At 39.9% G+C, this 16,255-nt stretch overlaps 1 protein-coding gene across 5 annotated transcripts in view; it reads left to right on the top strand.

Moving 5' to 3' along the window:
• The window catches only part of AFF3 (ALF transcription elongation factor 3), a 613,873-nt gene that overhangs the window by 52,321 nt on the left and 545,297 nt on the right, over positions 1–16,255 (top strand). The window lies entirely within an intron of this gene.

The raw sequence follows: 16,255 nt of genomic DNA, 5'->3' as shown, positions 1-16,255 counted from the left end.
TTTAGGGAAGATTTCCTAGGGAAAGTGACATCTGATTAGAGTCTTTTTTTTTTTTTTTTTTTTTTTTTTTTTTGAGGTGGAGTCTTGCTCTGTCACCCAGGCTCGAGTGCAGTGGCACGATCTCAGTACACTGCAACCTCTGCTTCCTGGGTTCAAGCGATTCTCCTGCCTCAGCTCCTCAGTAGCTGTGATTACAGGTGCATGCCACCACGCCCAGCCAATTTTTGTATTTTTAGTAGAGATGAGGTTCCACCATGTTGGCAAGGATGGTCTCGATTTCTTGACCCCCTGATCCGCCTGCCTCAGCTTCCCAAAGTACTGGAATTACAGGTGTGAGCCACTGCACCTGGCCCTGATTGGAGTTTTAAAGGAGGAATAAGAGCTATCCAGGTTGGGAGTGGGGTGGGGATATGGTAGGTACGATAATGTAAGCAAAGACAAAGAGGTGAAAATTTACAAGTTGTGAACAATAGCAGTGACCAGTGCAGGTCAGTTTCAGGTCTGTGGGATTCAGGTAGGGAATGGCAGGATGGGAGGTTGGGCAGTGGAGCTAGGAACAGTTCTCAGAGGGCCTTGCATGGCTTTCTAAGGAGCTTGTACATTTTCCAGTAGGTGATGGCCTGCATGAGGGCTTTAAGCAGGGGAGCAAAATGGTCACATTTGCATTTTGTTATTTCGAGAAGGCACTGTATGTGGATGAATCTGGTGGCTGTGAGAGGCCATGTCTGAAGGTCAGTCAGGAGTGAGGGCTGACCAATCCGGGCCAGTGAGGATGAAGAGGAGGAGAGGGACTAGAGATCTGTTGGTGTGACAGGGGCAGAATTCACTCATTTTCTGGGTAGGAGGGAATGAAGGCGCTTTGAGGCTATCTAGCTTGTGTGATGAGGTAGGGAAAGTAGGAGGAAGAGGGAGCTGAGTGGGGAAAGAGGAATCCTTTGGATTTAAATGTGTTGCATTTAAATGCCTTTGGGCCATGAAGATAAAATTGCCTGTAGGAAGTTTACTAGAGAGCCTGACATTTAGGAAAAAGGTCAGGATGGAAACGGCAAGTGGGCTTTATCAGCAAATAGGTGCAGGTGAAAGCCATGAGCTTGGACAAGATTGTCTAGGGCAGAAGAGGAGAGAATGAGAAGTAGGCTGCAGGCACCGCAGTGCAGTGGGAGGGAAAGCAGCCGGTGAAGAGTGTTAAAAAGGAAAGGTCAGAGAGTGAGGCCAAGAGCACGTGGGGTCTGTGGCCAGCTGCTTTATCGAATTGGCAGTGGGAGTGAAAGAACGGATGGGCGGTGGGAGGACGGCTGTGTGCGCACATCCACTCTTGAAGGGAAAGACGGGCAAACTGATGGAGGAAGGCCTCGGAGGAGATGTGGGCAGGCCAGGCCCAGAATCAGAGGAAGAGCGCGAGAGTAGAATCCATGTAGCTACTTTGAGGTACACCTTGTGGGTAGGGGCAATAGTTAACAAAATATCTATGAGAAATGGAAGTTTCACAGAATCATCTACAAAGAAGAGGATAATATGAAGCATCAGATTGTAAAGGGAAACTAGTAGATTCTTCCTAGTTATTTTTGAATATACAACTTAAAAAATCTGTGTAACTCCCTTTGGCATACATCTATGTCATACTATCTGTAATTTAAAGTAATTTTGATTGAGAAGTAATTGGGTGAGGGTATGTAGCCAGGAAAAATTAGTGAGGTTGTCTAATTGTAGGCTGTTTTAAATGGATTTTTTTTTTTTTTTTTTTTTTTTTTGAGATGGAGTCTGTCTGTCATCCAAGCTGGAGTGCAGTGGCATGATCTTGGCTCACTGCAACCTCCACCGCCTGGGTTCAAGTGATTCTCCTGCCTCAGCCTCCCAAATAGCTGGGACTACAGGCGCATTCCACCATGCTCTACTACGTTTTTGTATTTTTAGTAGCGATAGGGTTTCACCGTGTTAGCCAGGATGGTCTCAATCTCCTGACCTCATGATCTGCCTGTCTCAGCCTTCCAAAGTGCTGGAATTAAAGGCGTGAGCCACTGGGCCTTATATGAATTTTTAAAAGTTGTTTTCAAATGGAAAAGACAGAAAAGAGTCCCAAGATGTTGTCCTAACATTTGATGGCAGATTCTCCTTGGAAAGGCACCTAGGCCAGCTGGCCTCAGGATGTTGTGTTTCTTACACATAAGTGTCCTGAGCCCTTCACAGATACGCATTATCTCATTAGATCTTTGTTACCCAACAAAGGCACAAGGTAACTTGCCCAGGGTCCCATAGTTAGTAAGGCAGAGTTGGGAACTTAATGCAGGTAGTCTGGCTCCCTAGCGCTTACTTGTCACCACTGTTAGTGACAGAATCCCTTAATGACAGAATCAGAGGACATGAGTCTCGAGGTCCCATGCAACCTTAAAATACATGTGATATAGGCTGGGCACGGTGGCTCATGACTGTAATCCCACCACTTTGGTTGGCTGAGGTGGGCGGATCACCTGAGGTCAGGAGTTAGAGACCAGCCTGGCCAATGTGGTGAAACCCCATCTGTACTAAAAATACAAAAATTAGCTGGACGTGGTGGTGGACGTCTGTAATCCCAGCTCCTCTGGAGGCTGAGGCAGGAGAATCGCTTGAACCCAGGAGGCAGAGGTTGCAGTGAGCCTAGATTGCGCCATTGCACTCCAGCCTGGATGTCACAGCGAGACTCCATCTCAAAATATAAGTGTGCGTGTGTGTGTGTGTGTGGGTGTGTGTGGTGTGTGTATGTATTTTTACATATATAGGATAGACATCTTGAGATTTATTTTGAACTTTCAAACTCTGAATAATATAGTATATTATGATCAAGCTATTATAGATTTTGGACTAGTGGAATTCTAGTTAAACAGGCTTCACTGTGCATGGATTGTAGCTCATTATCATTTTAGGTCCTGCTCTTTTTGTATTTAAAATGTATAAAAATATACTGCTTATATATTTCCTCCTAATTATTTGTATACTCCATAAAACCTCTAATTTGACAAATTAGAAGTTTTGTAGATGAAGATAATGGTAACAACTGTTTGCCACATCTGGTCAAATCTACCATAACGCCTAAATGTAACTTTATTAATAACAATAATGATAGTACAACAATATAATTTGTAAAATTACCTTATGAAAGTCATCTGAAATTGTAAGGTGAATTTTTTTTAATGTAGATCATTTTACTGTTTCTTCTTAGGTTCTATACAAAGTCAGACCATCTCTTCTAGCTTTATGACTCTAATTCTAGAAGGAAGCATTGCTTCAGTGACCTGGAAGGAGCAAACAGGCTTAATTTACGTCATGAGAGAGTTGGGTAAAATAAAAATTATAGATTCTTAGCTTAAGGGATTGGGACATATTGAAACAGATGACAAAAATAACTTTAAATGTCTTCTTTAAAAATCTTTGAAAAAAAAAGAAAAAAAATCTTTGAGAATAAGATGTTAATGTTTAAGTTAAATTAAAAAAATACACTTGGCTGGCAAAATTCCAGAAAGGCTCAAATTAATGTTGGGAAGGACAAAGGATTCAGAGCCAGCCAGCAGTGGGTTCAGATTCTGACATGCCATTTACTAGCTGTGCCATCTTTAGTAACTCAACCTCTCTGAGCTTCAGGTTCCTTATATATAAATTTAATCCCCATAACAAATCAGTGGCAGTATATGTGTATATATATATACACACACACACACACACACACACACACACACATATACTGATTTGTTATGGGGATTAAATTAGATAATGTTCTTTTATGCTATCAAAGATATCTGCCTTACAATGTGTGGTTTTTTTCTGACTAGAATTTATCATCTGTTGAATTTTCTTTTCTTTTCTTTTTTTTTTTTTTTTTTTTTTTTTTTTTTTTTTTTTTTTGAGACGGAGTTTTGCTCTTGTTACCCAGGCTGGAGTGCAATGGCGCGATCTCGGCTCACCGCAACCTCCGCCTCCTGGGTTCAGGCAGTTCTCCTGCCTCAGCCTCCTGAGTAGCTGGGATTACAGGCACACGCCACCACGCCCAGCTAATTTTTTTTTTTTATTGTATTTTTAGTAGAGACGGGGTTTCACCATGTTGACCAGGATGGTCTCGATCTCCTGACCTCATGATCCACCCGCCTCCGCCTCCCAAAGTGCTGGGATTACAGGCGTGAGCCACCGCGCCAGGCCTATCTGTTGAATTTTCATGGCAAAATGGGGGAGTGATGAAGAAAGTCACTGAAATGTTTCTATCTAAAGGGCTATAGTTTTCATGTGATAGGTTTAAAATATTAGGGAAATTGTATTTGAACGTATATGTTTGCCTTCACCATGTAGAAAGTACAGTGTACTTACGTCCTGACTCTTTAATTAATAATTCGACTTCAACTTTGCTTGCCGCTTAAAAATTAGAATTTAATTCTGAATGGAGAGTAAAGCTCACATATATATTGGAAAGGAACCAGACAATACACTTTCCGATTTACAGAAAACAAAGTGTTTCATGAATGCTTTCTTTAACCCAAACTTTACTTGTAACTTGAGCCTGGTTTTGATTTTTGAAAAAATTTAAACAGCAAAAATATGTGAACCTACAAATAAATAGGGAGTGAATGAACATGTATTTGGTGTGGCCCTGAGATACAGGCTGTGAAAGGAGTTTCCTGGATCTTATCAGGAGCTCCCAGAGCATAGGTTCATACTTTACCTCATGACTTTTAGAGTAGGCAGGGTCTGTATTCAGGTCTGCAGAAAAATAAATGTAATGCCTTTTGAAATGTAGAACAATGTTTGATTTGGTTTATATTACCTAAGAAGCATGTTCTGTACTATTAGGGTAGAGACCATTTCTGTGTTTGTTCTAATGAAAATGAAGAAGGAAACAGTCCTTACCAATATTGTGAAGTACTTAATGGTATTTAAAATCTCTGGGAGACTGGGCCAAAGTAAAAATATAAACGAAATAAATGGGAATGTAGCCATTACTTTCCAGTTTATATGAGTATCACGATGCAATATTTGGAACTGATTGCATCTGCTATAAAGTACTTTGAAGGAAACCCATTAGAAGAGAATTAAAACTTGAACAGATTAGCTGCTTGCTAATGACCCTAGCAGAAGATATTTTGTTGCTTCAAAATCTTTTCTGATTCTCATCACTGAATCTTCTTGGCTGCGTAAACAAAGGGAGCTTTCCTTTTTGTTTTCCAGACATTTGGAAAACAAAATTTTTCAGAGGTGTGCATCTACCAGGAAACATTTCTTTTAACCTGATATTATAGATAGTTTTAAAAGCTAAAGTAGATTCTGGATTTTAGATTTTTATATCCCAGGTTGAGAGTAATCAAATGAAAAGAGGAAGGATTTTACATGCCAGTAATTATTTAGTGATTGTAACATGGATCACTGATATTTTTACTTTCTTTTTTTGTATATTGATTTTGTATCCTGTGACCTTGCTGAGCACATTCATGAGTCCTAATAGTTGTATGTGTATTTCTTAGGATTTCATATATACACATGATCATATCATCTGTGAATAGAGATAGTTTTGCTTCTTCCTTTCCAATCTGGTTTTTTTTTTTTTTCTTGCCTGATTGGCCTAGCTAGGACCTCCAACAGAATGTTGAATAGTAGTGGAGTGAGTAGACATCTTTAGTTTGTTTCTCATCTTGAAGGGAAAGCTTTCTCATTCACTATTGAATGTGATGTTATCTGTTGGTTTTTCAGAGATATACTTTATCAGGTTAAGAAATTTTCCTTCTGTTCCTAGTTTGTTGAGTGTTTTTAATCACAAAAGGTTGTGTAGTTTTTGTGAAAGGCTTTTCTACCTCTATTGAGATGGTCATAAGGGTTTTAATCTGTTAGTGTACTTTATACATTGATTGGTTTTTATATGTTGAACCAACCTTGCATTCCTGGACTATCTCACTTGATTATGGTATATAATCCTTTTATTTATCACTGGATTTATTTTGCTAATAATTTCTTGAATTACTTCCTTTTTCAGAAGCATAATTGTCCATTTTCTTCTTTGATGATGAACGTTCATGAACACTTGAGGTAAAAATAAAGGAATATGACTTTCTCAGGACTTGCCCATGGAAGCATGAAAGCATTGTTTCTGCGCATACTCTGAATGATAGTCTTCTAAGTAAGAATAATCAAATCTCAAAAGAGATTTGAGTACTTAAGTACTCAAGTCAGAAACTTTTATGTAATGGTTTTTTAAAGAATTTTAACTTGACACATGCTTAAGAAATTCTCACATAATGTGATTTCTTATATGACACGTTTAGATTTTAGGTCCTGACCTTGTGCATGTCACTCATTTTTTTTTTTTTTTAGCTTAGTCTTCTAATCAGTAAACAGGATTATAAGGAGATAAAATATGGTGTGAATGTGTTCATAAGACATTACATGAGGTGAAGATATTATTTATATATATATGTAAGTTTAATTATTTAACACAATGGTCACAAATTCGAATACCTTTGGGGCCAGTTAGACCAAATGAACGTCTGAGGCAGTGTCACACTTGGATGTGATGGGGTTTGTGGTCCATTTGAAGCTCCACTAGCTTGCTTCAGTACATTCAATGCTTCAACACATTCAAATGAAAAGTAAAACAAGCAAAATACAATGAACAACACAAACCCAAACCTGCACTTTTCTGGCCAGACATCATACATCTGCCTCTGTGGAATCCCTCATTCTAGGAGTCACTGATCAAGTGTAAGGTCCTAGGGTTGAGCTTCAGCTCCACTGTGGGGTTTGGTTTTACCTTATCCAAAGCTTCATTTTCTCATTAGTAAAATACAGATAATGTGTGTCTTGCCTAAGTTTAAGTGCTGTTGTTAGAGGTTTGAATGACATGACAGATAGAATTGACTCAAAGTATTAAGGCCTTTATAAATGCAATGAATGTTGTTTTACTGTTTCTATAAATCTTAACTTTTACATAATCTCAGTAAATGTGATTTTCTTGTTAAGAAGGTTTAGTAGCCAGACATTGGAAAACTCCAGAAGACCAGCTAGAAACATCTCCTTTCAATAGTAGAATAACCTTGGTAATAGATGCAAGCCCATTTAATGTACTTCCCCACTTGAATTGTTACGTGGATCACCCCGCTGCAAGTCAAGTAGAAAGATCTCTGATATGCTCTTTTCACCATTAGGTTCTCTTAGATAGGGGAATTCTCATGACAGTATGGCAGCATGCATCATAATTCTTACAAACCAGATACATTGTCTCTGAGGGCTTTCCGTGGTTTCCTTAACATATAAACAGAATGTCAGAGCTTGTTGTCTCTTGGTATACTAGCACTTGAAAGAGTTTGACTTCTACAGTTTTCTGACCACAGTAAATCCAGTGTTGACATCTTGATGCCTCTGTAGGAGGTTCCTTTGGAGCAAGATGTAACCCAGCGTCTGCACAAGATCTGCCAAGTACTCCACCACAGCAGTGCCTGGCTCAGCTTACTAGTTACCCTTGGTCAGCAGGCACAGCTATAGAAACCCATGAGTCACAAGTGTATTGAACTTTTTCTATGCATAACACACCATGTTGGCTTGGGGACAGTGAAAAAGTAACGTGCCACCTGCTCTGAAGAAGCATGGAGTCTGTATGGAGAGAAACCACTATCCATGAAATAGCTGTAGTGTCTGGACTCTTGGACTGTTAGATCTATCTGGAAGGAACCTTAGAGACCATCTTTCCAGCCCAACTCCCTCAATGGACAGGAGAGAAACTGATGCCTATAACCAATTGCTTATTTCTATGGTATAGTCCAGGGCTTTTCAAATTTAACTGCTTCTCAGAATCCATTGGGGATCCAGAGTGCCTGGGGTAGGGACCCAGGTATTTATTTTGGAGTACATAAGTCCTATAGTTTGCTTATTGGATTTGGGAATGGTAACAGCCTGAGAGTGGTTTTGGAATCTAGGATTTTCGGAGCTTGGTGAAAGATCAAGAAAGAGCCCCAGGGAGGACATAATGTTGCATAAATGCAGGTAAGATTGAGGCAGACTGGAGCCTTTGGGGACAGGGGTGCAGTTAGGTGAGGGTATGGAACTGTGAACTGGCATGGCTGAGGTGATGAGCAAGATTTTTTACATCATGTGACTCTCTTGGATAGCAAGGGGCTGTAGGCGATTTTGTACATTTGCTTTGAAAAAGAGCTGTGAGTATGTTTCTGCTCAAGATACCTTGATAGTCACTTTGACTTTTTTTTTAAGTTTTAGGAAAGTATGTAATTGCATCACAAGTAATTCTTCAATCTCAAATTGATTGTATTTGACAAAGTGTGATTTCTTTTCTTTAGTTTATCATCAGATCATGGTTAGTCTGTTCACTGCCATCTCAAAATAGTTTTCAGAGAGACACTGATAATTTTGTATGCTCAGTTTCTGAATTTTTTGGTAATAAAGTAACTTACAGTATATGCAATATGCTAATATATTTGAATAAAGAGGTGTACTATGGACAACCAATGAAAACACTTAAGACTATAAGCTATTCTTAACTTAAAATAGTTTTATTCTCTTAAAGTGAATTCTCCTTATGAAACTTTTGATATTATAAAGATATATGAAATTGGGCAATCTATATGAATCCTTCATAATAAATTGTGTTTATGCAATGTACAAAATATATGAAACAGAATTCCCCTTTTATGAAAAAAGTTTATTTAATACCTATGCATATTTTATGATTGTGTTCATTTTCTTTTAATAAATATAACTCTACTATTTAACTTATTTTTAAACTTGATGCATAATGTGCACATTTTTATGGGGTACATATAATATTTTGTTACATGGATGCGATGTGTAATGATCAAGTCTGGTTGTGTTCATTTCACTGTTGAACTGTCAAACACAAGCAGTGCTTTTTGGTACTGTTACATTTCTCCCTGTTGTGTGAGTTGGTTGAAGGCAGGAACTATAATGATTTAAGAGCACAGACTCTGCACCAGGTAGTCTGAGTTCTGATCCCCGGCTCTGCCACTTGCTAGCTGTGGATAGCTCTATTTTGTGCATTGTGAACAGCAGTAAAGAAAGAATTATACCTGCCTCAAAGATTGGTGTGAGGAATAAATGAGTTAATATGTGTAAAGTATTTAGTACAGTACCCGACACATAGTAAGTGCGCAATGTGTTTAGCTATGATTATTTTTTAAGTTGTTATTAGTTGTACCTGGCATATGACCTGGCACATAGCATGTGGTCACTGGGTATTTATTGACTAAATGAGGGACTGTACCAGTTACTGTAAAGTATTGTTAAATAAGGTACATTTTCCCCCCTAAGCTATTTCCTTCATGTATATGCCCAAAGGCATCAACAATTTGTAGTGGAGTAGTTTAATCAATGAGAGAGAATATTTGGTCAAAAAGATTGGTATGGTCACATGGAATAGCTAATGGCATTGTGGGCAAGGGAGCATTTTTGGTGAAGTCATAGAACATTGTGGCTTTCACTGGGAAGCTCAAACCAGAGCCAGAACCCACACCATCTGATTCCAGGCTGAGACAAGAGCAACACTTTGTTCAGTGGCTGGTCCCTGGGGCTGGCTCACGCTCTACTCCTTTCTCTCTCTCTCCACCTCTCCTTGCCCTACCCACTCCATTCTTCCTCCCTTAGCCTTGTAAAGCTGGAGATCCTTAACCTGGAGGTCAGGGAATCCCTCTCATCGTCTCTGCATTTCTCTTTCTTTCATTTTTGTCTTTCCTGAGAAGAGAGCCTACAGCTTTCATCAGACTCCCAAAGGCAGCTGTGACCCCGCTTCCGTGAGGGTGGAAGTGGCTCTGGCAGCAGCCGTTTTCCATTATGAGCAGACGCTGAGGTGGAGCTCAGAGAACTGTAAGAACTCTATTCCTTTGTGAGTGTTTCCAGCAGCAGAGGAAACGGTGAGCATTAAGAGGGCATCTTGGCAAAGCCATTGTGCCTGGCAGAAGTACGGTGATTGTGAAGACACTGTGGAGTCCCTTCTTGACTGCCTGGACCAGCAGGGGCTTGCAGTGACTGGGCCAGGGCATAAGCACAATGCAGGCCATGGTTTGGAAGGTACTCCAGGAAAACCTCAGTGCCTGTAGGGTACTATCTTTGTCTATCATTTCCTTATGGCACAGTGGAGTCAGGTGGCTTAGATTTGCCTTAATTGCAAACCAGCTGATTTAATGTAGTCTTTCTCATATCGAGGCACAACTGCTACATGAAAAATACCATTGTTCTTTGCTTAAAAGAAAATTAAGGGAGCAATGTTGTATACAAGAACTTAGGAATTCAAATGCATTATTTTAAGAGCCATTGTATTTAATTTAATTTAATTTAATTTTTTGAGATAGAGTTTCACTCTCGTTGCCCAGGCTGGAGTGCAGTGGCATGATCTTGGCTCACTGAAACCTCTGCCTCCCGAGTTTAGGCGATTCTCCTGCCTCAGCCTCTTGAGTAGCTGGGATTACAGGGATGTACCAGCACGCCTGGCTAATTTTGTATTTTTAGTAGAGAATACCGAATGTTGGCCAGGCTGGTCTCGATCTCCCAACCTCAGGTGATCTGCCCACCTTAGCCTTCCAAAGTGCTGGGATTACAGGTGTGAGCTACTGTGCCCGGGCAAGAGCCATTTTATAAGAATGTATAACATACTATGTCCCAAGGGATTTTCAAGTATTAATTGGAGTTTGAGTTATCCAGGTCACTACTCCATGACAAAAACATGACAAAATAGCTTCACATACCCCTTTTATAGCTCTAGTGTAAGTCCTTGATTTTTTTTCCCCTCCATTATGCAACATTCAAATTTATCACACAACAACTTTAACATAACTGATTGTAATGCACTTTTTGTTGCTGAGGCAGGATCAAGGAGTTTTTAATATAGTCTGGCTAGACACCAAGAGTGCAGAAGTGATCCATTTCTACTCTGGCAGCTAGGTGGAAGACAGTCCATTTTGGGACATTTAGTTAAGTGTGGCCAGACAGGAGGGCTTTATCAGGATAACATTCTTTTGCCAAGTATGTGTGATAAAGCTAGAGTTAGACTTTGGAAATTTAGACCTTGTCTATGTTTAGCATCCAGAAACCACTATGGGGCTGTCATTGGTTAAGTGTTTGCAGTCCCAGTTCTTGCTGCAGTTAGGTAGTTTAGATATACTGGACAGTGGTGCACTGTCTGTTCTGAAGTTTGTCCATTCATTCATTCATTTGTTCATATTTCAACATATCTCACTTTTTCCTGATGTTGTTTACTTACAGGACATTTTTAGAAATATCTGAATTATTTTTGATGAGAAAATCTCATAATGAGAAATTAAACTAAGAAAAAATAGAAATGCTTATGTAATTTGGCACATCCTCTTAAAAAGCTTTTCAAGAAACCAGATATGAAAAAGTACTAAATGAAGGGAAGAACTATCAATATGAATTTTTCTTTAAAGGAATTTAAAAAACACAGAAGAGCTTTCTGTGAGATTACATCTCATTTTTATCCTTAAGAGACAGAATTCCTCTACAGAGGCTGCCTACTGAGAACTATTGATCAATGAGAGGCCAAATGTGAGCTTACTTCTGACCATGCCACTCACGGAATCTGAATTTTTGTTTTCATATCTATAAAGTGAGCATAGGGACACTATCCTGTCTACTTCATGGGAGTTTGTGAGAATTAAATGAATTCTTGCAGCTAACCTATGACAGTACCTTATGCTCAACACTCAATAAATCAGAGGAATTTTCCCCCAGTGATTCTGTGTGTCAGAAGGGTGTGAAGGGTGTGAATCAGCGTTAATTTTAGAGGCCCTATGATCCTAATCCAGGTTCTCCCTATTCTTTTGTCTGTGAATCTAGAATGTGCATGGGTCAGAGGCCAAATGGTTCCTAAGCCAGGTGAGGGGGTGCAGGTTAGCAGACATTCAGGAAGGCAGGATACAGGGTGGAGGCCAAATAGAAGGTCCTCTTGGAGGAAGTGCCTGGGTGAGCAGGTGGTCACTGATGTGGAGGCGATTTTCCCACTTGTCCAGCTCTGCTTGGCTGCCCACAGGCATCCTGTTCTGTCTCCAGGTTTAAGTGAGGCAGAGGTGCTTTTAGGAAGAATCGACTTGTAATTTGGAAACTCCTTCCTGGTTAGAGTGAAAATGGGCCTCTATATCAAGACCTTTTCTTTTTTTAAAAAAATATTTATATAAATTCATGGAGCACAAGTGTAATTTTTTTTTTTTTTTTTTTTTTTTTTTTTTTTTTTTTTTTTTTTTTTTTTTTTGAGATGGAGTTTCGCTCTTGTTACCCAGGCTGGAGTGCAATGGCGCGATCTCGGCTCACCGCAACCTCCGCCTCCTGGGTTCAGGCAATTCTCCTGCCTCAGCCTCCTGAGTAGCTGGGATTACAGGCACGTGCCACCATGCCCAGCTAATTTTTTGTATTTTTAGTAGAGACGGGGTTTCACCATGTTGACCAGGATGGTCTTGATCTCTTGACCTCGTGATCCGCCCGCCTCGGCCTCCCAAAGTGCTGGGATTACAGGCTTGAGCCACCGCGCCCGGCCACAAGTGTAATTTTATAACATGAGTAGATTGCGTAATGGTGAAGTCAGAGATTTTAGGGTATCTATCACCTGAATGACAGTGTATGCAATAAGTAATTTCTAACCTTTGTTGTCCTACTTCCTGAGGACAGTGACCTGATTCCATTTGTAGACTGTCGGCTTGACTTACCTTGTGGATGGCTCCTGCCCCCGGTGGGAACTTAGGAGCATCAGGTCTTAATGTTGCTGTGGCTTTTTGTCTGTGGCTCACGCTGCATTGCTGGTTTCTGAGCCTTGCTTTTCCTTGGCTGTGTGTGTCCCAGATCTCTATTGTGACCTGAGTTCGTAGCCTCTTCCTTGATCCTGATTGCCAGCTGCTGGGTACAACTTAGTCTGCTCCTAGCCCAATAAAGATCCCAACCTTGTCCTGGCTGTCATTCTACGTTTCCACCTTCTTGGGAGTCATCTCTTTTAGGGAAGTACAGAGTTCACTATCCAGGTCCTTTGGCAGCATCCTGGCCAGGAGTAGGGGCATATACAAATCATTTTTGTCAAGGAAAACATTGAGGCACACTGAAGTGCTTGGTTCATGCCTATGTTTTCTCTTTTTCTGGAGTGTTGCCTTAATTTTTGTTTTGTTTTGTTTTTCTTTTGTAGACTGTCCTTTCCTCCCTCTCTCCCTTTAGAAGACATGATAGGTTTCACGTTTACCTCTTGTCTCCAGGTTTCAGGAAAATGATTTATAATAGAGGTGACAAATCTGCATAGGGTTTTTTTTTTTGTCTGTTTGTTTCAGCTAAGCACCAGATAAAAATGTAAAGAAAAATAAAATCTTCAAGATGAACTATATTAATATTTTAATTTAAAGTAATATTCTTTGACAGAGCTAAACAAAATTACAATAAACATCTACTAGTAATAGCATCTTTACCCATATTCTCTCTAGTCCTCACAATAACCTAACACAGCAGACAGTGTCTCTATTGAACATGCAAGGAAAGTGAGACATAGTCAGGTTTTAGCCCGCTTGTGACATCTGACCTGATGCCATTCTGCCACGCCATTCTCATTTGCAGCAAAGCAGGTTGCTCACTCTGGCTCTGGGTATTCTAAAGGATAATATAGTTATCTTAAAAAATGTTTGTAAATTCTGGTTCTTATTCTTGGTTGGTTTGTAGTGTCTAAGCTAGGCCACTGGAGTGCTGCTGTATGATGTACTCTGCTGAAATGATAATGACAAGAGTCGTGGTGAAGTGTTTAGTGAGTTAAGAGCAAGGAGAATAAGATCAGGATGTTCTTTCTTCATGGCCAGGCACTTGAGGAACATCAGACATCAAGGAGGCAGACTTACTCATCTTTTTGTGTGGTGAGTCTGTTAACACCCTGTTGACCCAGAATATAGACATAGCATCTGGGGCATCAGACTTTCCTTATACCCTGAGAAAAATAAGCTTCAGACCAAAGAGCAAACAATGGTACAGGAACCTGGGCTATTAGGACAAGTTTAAATTATGCCTGCAAGTGGTTTTGAGCTGGGTAGTGTGAGTTCCTTTGGAGGGCCAGAAGAAAGTACAGTTCATCATATTGCGTCACAATTCCTACTTGATTTGTAGGAAACGTATTCTAGATTTGTTTCTGGGAGCTAAGAGAAACTTTGTATTACAGTTGAATTCAGCCCATACAGACTGTGCACTTGTGGTTAAATAAGGTGCAGCAGGCAAGAGAGAGAAGTATGTTTAGACAGTGTCTACCCTCAGTGAGTTTGTAACCTAGTTGAGAATCTTGAAATCTGTTTTCTAGTTTGCTAGTTTCTAGTTGGCTTAAAAAAATATTTTTTTTGATTCAAGTTACTACTGTGTAAGTAAAACTTAATTACATTTGACATGATGTACTTGGCCCTCCATATCTGCGGGTTCCACATCCGTGGATTCAACCAAACTTGGATTGAAAATATTCAGCAAAGAAAACTCAATAAAAATACAACAATAAAACATAATACAAATAAAGAAACTATAGTATAGGAGCTATTTACATAGCGTTTACATTGTATTAAGTATTGTAAGTAATCTCTAGAGATGTTTTCAGGTATATGGGAGCATGTACTTAGATTATATTGAAATACTATGCCATTTTATATCAGGGACTTGAGCATCCTAGGATTTTGGTATCATCAAGGGTCCTAGAACCAATCCCTTGAGGATACCAAGGGATGGTTGTATAATTCCTCATTTGACTTTTAATTCTTTCATTTAGGGATGTTTACAAGTCCATTTAACTCAGTTAATTCTGCAGCTGAATGAGCCTATTCTCTGTGCCGTAATTTACAACACTGATTATATTAAAAACAAGAACTGATGCTCTTGGCCAGGAGCAGAGAGAGCCCTCTGAGACATTGTATGTGCTTGGGTCAAATCCAAGTCCTACACAGATATTCTTGCAGATTCTCTGAAAGGATTGAAATGATGATCACAAAGGTCACTTCCAACTCTAAATCTATGATTTTGGTTCAAAAAAAATAAAAACAAGCCCTGTAAAAGCTGTAAATTTAGGGTGGTAAAAACTCTCCTTAGTATTTTGGGTGAAATACATAGACCTTGACAAACCTGTATGTTTGCTCACAATATTTTCTGCATTTCGGCAGAAGCTGAATTCACCAGGTTTCAAAACTTCAGTCTTTGGTAATGTGGTATTCCTGAGCTGAGCCTGCGAATGGATGTTGTGATATGAACTCAAGTTCTTTGAGCCAGTCTAGCTTGGCATAAATTTGCTGGCCAGTCTGTGGTAATTTCTAGTTGGAGTATGCAAAATATGCATATTTACTAATTGAAATATTCATTTTAAAGGAAAATTTGCCAAGGGAACTGGCTGAGGGAAGGAAGAATGCTTCTGAAGGAGTGAGTTCTCGATAATACTAGCAAGAGATGAGAAATTTGGAGAAGTGGATTAGAAAGCCAGCAAAAGTCACACATTAACTGGTGTCCAAAGGCATTCCTTGAACCCTTCTTTGTCCTTTTTTCTTTTTTTCCCCTCTTGGATAAAATTAGAGGCTTGGCTTAAATGGTCTCTAGTTTATCCAGCCTTAACTCTATGATGCTGGGTGGTTTGCAACTAAAGAAACCATCACATGGTTCGCTTCTGTTAATGGAACAGATACTTTGTAGTAGAAATAGTAGAGAAATAGAATTTGGGTATTAGCTGGATTTCCCCACTCCACTTCCCCAAATGCCTGGATTGGATTAGCTCAGGAGGGGAGAAGTAATAGATAGTATAGTTTCTCATTGCTGCTGTAACAAATTACCACAAATTTAGTGGCTTAAAACAGCATACATTAATTATCTTCTGCTGAAAATCAGAAGTCCACAATGGGTTTCACTGGGCTAACCTTAAGTTGTTGGCAGGCTTGTGCTCCTTCTGGAGGATCTAGGGGAGAATCTGCCTCCTTGCTATTTCCAGCTTCTAGAGATGCTCCACACTCTGACTCATGACCTCATCCTCCATCTTCGAAGCCGACAACCTCCTCACTCTGGCCCTCGCTTGTCTAACCTTCCTGCCTCCTCTTTTCCTTAGAAGAACCTTAGTGACTGCATTGGGCCTGATCTTCTTTAAGTTAATTTAATTTTATTTTTTCTTGAGATGGAGTTTCACCCTTGTTGCCCAGACTGTAGTACAATGGTGCTGTCTTGGCTCACTGCAACCTCTGCCTCCCAGGTTCAGGTGATTCTCTTGCCTCAGCCTCCCAAGTAGCTGGGATTACAG

Source organism: Saimiri boliviensis, chromosome 1, assembly GCF_048565385.1.
Source record: "Saimiri boliviensis isolate mSaiBol1 chromosome 1, mSaiBol1.pri, whole genome shotgun sequence".
Taxonomy (NCBI): domain Eukaryota; kingdom Metazoa; phylum Chordata; class Mammalia; order Primates; family Cebidae; genus Saimiri; species Saimiri boliviensis.
The sequence above is the reverse complement of the archived record's forward strand: the minus strand, read 5'-3'. Positions and strand labels throughout refer to the sequence as shown.